The sequence below is a fragment of the Babylonia areolata genome, chromosome 23, assembly GCF_041734735.1.
Source record: "Babylonia areolata isolate BAREFJ2019XMU chromosome 23, ASM4173473v1, whole genome shotgun sequence".
NCBI classification, from domain to species: Eukaryota; Metazoa; Mollusca; class Gastropoda; order Neogastropoda; family Buccinidae; genus Babylonia; species Babylonia areolata.
Genome location: NC_134898.1, coordinates 31754936 through 31762435, shown reverse-complemented (window position 1 = coordinate 31762435; position 7500 = coordinate 31754936). Strand labels below are relative to the sequence as shown.

Genomic DNA, 7500 nt, shown 5'->3' with positions numbered 1-7500 from the left:
CATACACACACACACACACATACACATACGCACACACACACACACACACACACACACACACACACACACACACCACAACACACACGGACACACACACACAAAGACACAGACACAGACCCCCCCACCCCCCACCCCCACCCACCCCTTCACACACACACAGAGTTTCGGAATTTTTAAAATGCTTTTCTGTGGAAACTATAAAGGAAGAAATAAACAGAAAAATAAATGAATAAATAAATCAGGTCATTTTCGTGAAGGACTCTTAAGATTAGCGGAGACAATTAGTCTAAAAGATTCGGAAGGCACTGGTAAGCTAAAAATATGACAACAAAATCGAGCAATGAACATTATTTTTGGCGTTCTGGACGAAAAAACGAGGGTCACTGACTGAGAGGCCATTGACTCCGAAACGTTTGTCATGTGTCCACTATGGGCAACTAGGTCGGACAAAGAGTTGAGATACCATCAGCTGCTCTGCTCCCAATGAAAACAAAAATGCAGTATTATAATTCTAGCAGTTGTCGTGGCTGACCAGTCAAATGAAGCGATCAGCCAACATTTCTTTCTTTCTTTCTTTCTTCTTCTTCTTCTTCTTCCTATCCATCATGGATAAGTGCAATGTGTATGGAGGAAGATGGCAGAGTGGTTAAGATGCTCAGCTGCCAATACAGAGAGTCCGTGAGGGTGTGGGTTCGAATCCCGCTCTCGCCCTTTTCTCCCAAGTTTCACTGGAAAATCAAACTGAGCGTCTGGTCTTTCGGATGAAACGATAAACCGCGGTCCCGAGTGCAGGACGCACTTAGCGCACTGAAAAAGAACCCGTGGCAACGAGAGTGTTGTCCTCTGGCAAAATTATGCAGAAAGAAACCCCCTGTGATAGGCACACAAACATACAAGCATGCACTCAAAGCCTGAGGGTTATGCTGCAGTCAGACATCTGACTAGCAGATGTGGTGTAGCGTATATGGATTTGTCCGAACGCAGTGACGTCTCTTTGAGAAATTGAAACTGAAACTTCTATCTCTCAACTCTGTGAAGAGTCTTTGGGGCAACGCACATAAGAACTGTTCACCAGCCAACCATTATTTTTTTTTGTATTTAATGAAACTCATCAATGCCCGTCCCTGCTTTTGTCCAATATGGGACTTGAAATTAGCAGCACTGTGTTGTTGTTTCAACACAGGTATCACAATTGATTAGTTTTGTTTTAGAGCGTCCATTTGTTTTATGGGAGCATTCTCCGACAACCTTTTTTTTTTTTTCAGAGCTGTAGCATTGTAAAGTCCCATTTGTTTCCAAAGGTAGAGGAATCACACTTGATGTGACTGATAACTGGATTTACCTAGCTGTGTTGCAGAAAATAGACTGAAGAAGTAACGTTCCAAACAATTGTACAGTGTTCAGTGATACAGTGATTGAACAAGTCTGGTTCCAGCACCTTGCCTTGGGGCACTCAGTGCGTGACTTGATTCATGCTGACTGATAGAAGGGAAACAAACAAACAACATACATGTTTTGTAATGTATTGTATTGTATTGTATTACCCTGTAATGTGTGTGTGTGTGTGTGTGTGTGTGTGTGTGTGTGTGTGTTGGGGCTCATGTGTATTTGATTGTGCTTTCATATCTGTGAAACTGCACGTCTGTTGCATATCTGTTATACATGTGTGTGTGTGTGTGTGTGTGTGTGTGTGTGTGTGTGTGTGTGTGCGCGCGCGCGCATGTATTACATGTATTTGGTTATTTATCATCATTGTTGCGGTTTTTTTTATAGTTTTTTTTTTATTTTTTTATTTTACTTCATCAAGATTTTGCGCCTTGTAATTATTATTATTATTATTATTATTATTATTATTATTATTATTATTATTATTATCAGTAGTATTTTTTTATGTATTCATCTATTATTTTATTTATTTATTTATTATCTATTTATTTATTTATTTATTATTTATTTATTTATTTTATTTTATTTTTCTCAAGGCCTTACTAAGCCCGTTGGGTTACGCTGCTGGTCAGGCATCTGCTTGGTAGATGTGGTGTAGCGTATATGGATTTGTCCGAACGCAGTGACGCCTCCTTGAGCTACTGAAACTGATGCTGATACTGAATTGCATTGTATTACTCTTTTTGTCACGACAGATTCCTCTGTGTTTTGTAATGTATTGAATTGTATTGTATTGTATTACTCTTTTTATCACGACAGATTTCTCTGTGTAAAATTCGTGCAGCTCTCCCCAGGGAGAGCGCGTCACCACAGTGTAGCGCCACCCGCTTATTTTATTTTATTTTTTCTGTCTGCAAGTGTCTTTGTTTTCCTAACACAAAGTGGATATTTCACAAGGGCAACCCTTTTATTGCTGTGGGTTCTGTTACGTGTGGTAAGGGCATGTTGCACACGGGACCTCGGTTTATCGTCTTATCCGAAAATGTCGAGACTGCATCAGTTCATTCCCCTCCAAAGGAAAGAAAGGAAGAAGAAGATTATGTTGAGCATATATAGTGCATTAACATGAACTGCAGTATCAAGGGCTTCTCAGTCAGAGCATTCTGCATTCGGGTATGCGCGCTAGCGATCGTGTGTGTGTGTGTGTGTGTGCGCGCGCGCGCCGTGGGTGTGTGTAAACCGGCCCTGTTATGACATGACACATATTGAAAGCGTACATCGAGGAATTCGAATTGAGAGCAGTCATGACTTATCTCTGAATTTGAAATGAAAGAAAAAAAAAAGAAGAGAGAGAGAGAGAGAGAGAGAGAGAGAGAGAGAGAGAGAGAGAGAGAGAGAGAGTTTTCGTGGACTGAGCTGACAATGTATGGACAATACGTGTTGATAAGAAATCGAATTTGAGAGAACTTCGCATTCCTTTATGAACAGTATCTTAACCTATTTTCATACTGTTCTCTCTGTCTTAGTGTCTTTGTTTGATACGCTTCCTTCTTTGTTGGTTTTGCCGAGTAGGGGCGTGTTCAGTTCTTTGTTGCTGAAATGTTTCTTCACTTCTTTTTGGTTCTTTTTTTTAAAGAATTCTCTGTCTCTGTCTCTCTCTCTCTGTCTATGTGTCACTGTCTCTGTCTCTCTCTGTCTCTTTGTGTAGTGCATGCAATGATATATATAATGTAGTATTGTATAGTGTAGACCCTGTTTCAGGGCGGGGACTGGATGAAAAAGCGCGCCAGTGCTTATCTATTATCCTCAATAATAAAAAAAAATTGTCTTGTCTGTCTGTCTGTCTCTGTCTGTATGTCTGCCTGCCTGTCCCTCTGTCTGTCTGTCTCTCTCATTATATTTCATGTCAGATGTGTCGCCAAAATTCGAAAAACGAAATTTTGTTTTCAGTTGCAAGGAATATTACGCTGTTCGAAAATGTAGTGTGTGCACCGAAGGTACCCAATATGCATCAACAACGACAGAGTCATCAGCAAGTTGATGTTGGTCATGGAATAGAAAGACAGGAAGGAAAGAAAGATTGCAGTGTTATCATCATCATTATTATTATTATTATTTTATTTTTTTTTTTAATAACAGTCGGTAGTTAGATACGATATAGCAGCTGTCCTCGCACATCAAAGGGGGCGGGGGGTAGTGTGCCTTTTTTTTCAGTCGTTCGTCTCCAAGGTTTGGACAGTACATAAAAAAAACAACAGAATAAACACAGAGAGAGAGAGGTGGCGGGGAGGTGGGGGTTGGGGTTGGGGGGGGGGGAGACAAGACAAAATTCTATATTTTCGAGCTACGTAGATAAAAAAACCAAAAAAAAAAACTATAACAAAAAACTAAAAAAATAGTATACGTTTTTCCGTCTTGTCTCCGCCCCAAGCAGGTCTACACTACGCAATACCCCCCCCCCCCCCCCACCCCCCCAAAAAAAGAAAGCACAAGCATTGTGGTCAAAGAGAGAGAGGGAGAGACAGACACAGACACAGACACAGAGACAGATGGTCATTGTTTACTGTAGATTTCGTTCATTCGTTCGTCATGACCTCCCCATAGCCATACTGCATGCGACTGGTGGTGAAATGATTACGGAATGTCACATTGGGTCATTCATTATCTCCGGTTCACTTTGTGTGTGTGTGTGTGTGTGTGTGTGTGTGTGTGTGTGTGTGTGTGTGTGTGTGTGTGTGTGTGTGTGTGTGTGTGTGTGTGTTCGTGGTCTGTATAAAGGGAGGTCAGTGGACGTGTATGATCAGACCACCAGCTGTTCTTTTGGACATAAGACGTTTTCAGAGAAGTATGTGCGCTCGTTTGCTTGCGAATGCGTCTCTCTCTCTCTCTCTCTCTCTCTCTCTCTTTTTCTGTCTCTCTCTCTCTCACCCTGTTTCTGTCCTGTTCGAAAGTTTTCTCTATTTTCATATAAAGCTTTCAAATTCAGAGAAATTGTAACTTCGTGACAGCATTTTATTGTTTTTTTTGCTGAACTGTAGCACTGCTTTACCTATATGCTTGTTTGATTGATATTTGGACGTTAATATGCATTGTAATGTGATGTTTGTCTCTATATATATATATACAAGAGAGGCAAGGCCTTCAAGACTCACTTGTGATACACTTTAAAAAAAATATCTAATTGTTAAAATGTGTTCTGTATTTGTTATTATAAAGCTTCGCGTTAAAAAAAGAAGAAAAAAAAGTCCTAACCAGATTCGAATTAAGTCCCCTAGCATTAATTACAGAGTAATTTCCCTTCTTTACTATCTGCACCAAAACGTTTGCAAAATAAATAAAACTTCCATGCTTAGCAAAAGAAGTTCCTGTTTGAACAAAAAATGATAATAATGACTGCTCTTGTTGTTGGGTCAGAATATCAGATCAAAGTGCCAAGTTTACAGAATACAAAAAATAGAAATATAACAGTAAATGCAGTTTGCATATAATTAGGCTTCATTTTTTATTTTTTTGTGCCCATCCCATAGGTGCAATATTGTTTTAAACAAGATGACTGGAAAGAACTGAATTTTTCCTATTTTTATGCCTAATTTGGTGTCAACTGACAAAGTATTTGCAGAGAAAATGTCAATGTTAAAGTTTACCACGGACACACACACACACACACACACACACACACACACACACACACACACACACACACAGAGAGAGAGAGAGAGAGAGACAACCGAACACCGGGTTAACATAGACTCACTTTGTTTACACAAGTGAGTCAATAAAAGAATAATGTTCACATACCCCTTCATAAGGGGCCTAGGCCTATACTTGACTAAACCATCTGGAATCTGGAATCACTCTGTTTCTGTCACTCTCTCTCTCTCTCTCTCTCTCTCTCTCACACACACACACCCTTTGTTGGTCTGTATTTCTTACTGTCTCGTTTTTCTTTCTTCTTCTGTTTTGTTCTTGGTTTATCATTATCTCTTCGCTACAATGTGATTTTGAAACGTTGCATTTTTTTTTTTTTTGAAACCATCGTGAATAATTAATTTAGGTGCAATACATTTTTGTCCTTCTTTCGTAGATACTGTGGAGGATTGGATACTTATCTCTTCCCACTACCTACAGTTAGTGTTTACCGACTACACCGATGAATGCAGGGTCATGTTAACTCTGGCATTCTGGTGTCAAATTGCAGATGCCTTGGTTACTGAGGGATTATCATGTCCCTTTTCCATCATGTCCCTTATATGTGTATGTGTTGTATGAATTCTGTTGTGTTGTGTATGTTTGTATGTGTGTGTGTGTGTGTGTGTGTGCGTGCGTGCGTGTGTGTGTGTGTGTTTGTGTGTGTGTGTGTGTGTGTGTGTGTGTGTGTGTATGTGCGTGCGTGCGTGTGTGTGTGTGTGTGTGTGTGTGTGTGTTTCTCCTATTATTAGTGTGATTGTTACCTGTGTTGCTGGTTGTTTTCAGAGTGAACAACGATGATCAGAACGACACTGTTCCTCTGTCTGACCATGACGGTCATCTTCACCGTTGCCCATGGGGTAGGAATCATAACATCTGCCAGCTATGTAGTTGTAGCAGTAGAAGTAGTAGTAGTAGTAGTAGTAGTAGTAGTAGCATTTCACCATCATCAACAGAAGTAGTAGGAGTAATAGTAGTAGTAGCAGTAGTAGCAACAGCAGCAACAACAACAGCAGAAGCATTATCATCATCATCATCATCAGTAGTAGTAGTAGTAGTAGTAGTAGTAGTAGTAGTAGTAGCTGTAGCAGCAGCAGCGGCAGCGGCAGGAGCAGCAGCAACAAAAATAGTAGTGGTAGTTGTTGTTGTTGTTGGTGGTGTTGTCGTTGGTGTTGTTGGAGAGGTAACAGCAGCAGCGCTCGTAGTTTAAGTATGCTTTATTATTATTATTATTATTATTGTTATTATTATTATTATTCTTGTTGCTGCTGCTGCTGCTGTTGTTATGATTATTATCGAAAACTACTATTACTAAAACAACAGCTACTACTACTGCTGCTGCTGCAGTTGCTGCTGTTTCTGTCATCATCATCATCATCATCATCATCATTAGTAGTAGTAATAGAAGTGGTGGTGGTCGTCTTCGTCGTCGCAGTGGTGCTCTTATTCATATTTTCTCCTTCTTCTCCTTCTTCGTCTTCTTATCATGATCATCATCATGATCATCATTGTCATCATCATCATGATCATCGCTATCATTATCAGTAGTGGTAGCAGTGGTCGTAGTATTCATCTTTTTCTTCTTCTCCGTCTTCTGCTTCTTCTTCTTTTCCTCTTTATCATTATTATCATTTTCTTCTTATTATTATTATCATTGTTATCATCATCATCATCACCGTCATCATCACAGCCACCACCATCATCATCATCACCACCACCACCACCGCCATCATCACCATCACCATCATCACCACCATCGTCATATAACCTCCACCACAAACATCACCACCATCATCAGCATCATCATCATCACCACCATTATCATCATCGTCATCATCATCACCGTTATCATCGTCATCATCATCATCATCATCACCATTATCATCATCGTCATCATCCTCATCCTCATCCTCACCATCATCATCACCATCACCATCATCCGCATCATCATCATCATCATCATCATCACCAACACCACCACCATCATCATCATCATCATCACCATTATCATCACCATCGCCATCATCATAATCACCATCGCCATCACCATCATCATCATCACCACCATCACCACCACCACCACCACCACAATCATCATCATCATCATCACCACCACCACCACCACCACCACCATCATCATCATTATCACCATCATCACCAACATCACCGTCGTCATCATCCTACAGCAGTCCCTGCCCTCTGTCCACAGTGTGTCCACACAAACGGGCAGTGCAGTCCCTCTCACCTACCCGAGAACACCTTCAAGTGCTGCAGTACCGATGACGTGTGCGCCTGCGCCGATACCAGTCCCAGCGCTTTCTGTAACCTCTACAGATGCGTCCCCAACGTACCCGTTGGCAAATAAAAACCAACCCTTCCTATGCAAATATGTCCCCAACGTACCCGTTGGCAAATAAAAAACAACAA

The 7500-nt window shown here is 40.7% G+C and overlaps 1 long non-coding RNA gene and 1 pseudogene across 2 annotated transcripts in view; both read left to right on the top strand.

The window, feature by feature from the left end:
* Positions 1–1364, top strand: part of LOC143297641 (organic cation transporter protein-like) — a 29469-nt pseudogene extending 28105 nt beyond the window's left edge. Inside the window, exon 10 of the transcript XR_013057298.1 lies at positions 1358–1364. The product of XR_013057298.1 is annotated as an organic cation transporter protein-like (transcript). The remainder of the gene's footprint in view (positions 1–1357) is intronic.
* Positions 1365–4147: 2783 nt separating this feature from the next.
* Positions 4148–7500, top strand: part of LOC143297813 (uncharacterized) — a 3910-nt gene continuing 557 nt past the window's right edge. The window contains exons 1-3 of the long non-coding RNA XR_013057312.1: positions 4148–4231; positions 5860–5933; positions 7283–7500. The exon at positions 7283–7500 is cut by the window's right edge and continues 557 nt beyond it. This is a non-coding gene — a long non-coding RNA (uncharacterized LOC143297813). The remainder of the gene's footprint in view (positions 4232–5859; positions 5934–7282) is intronic.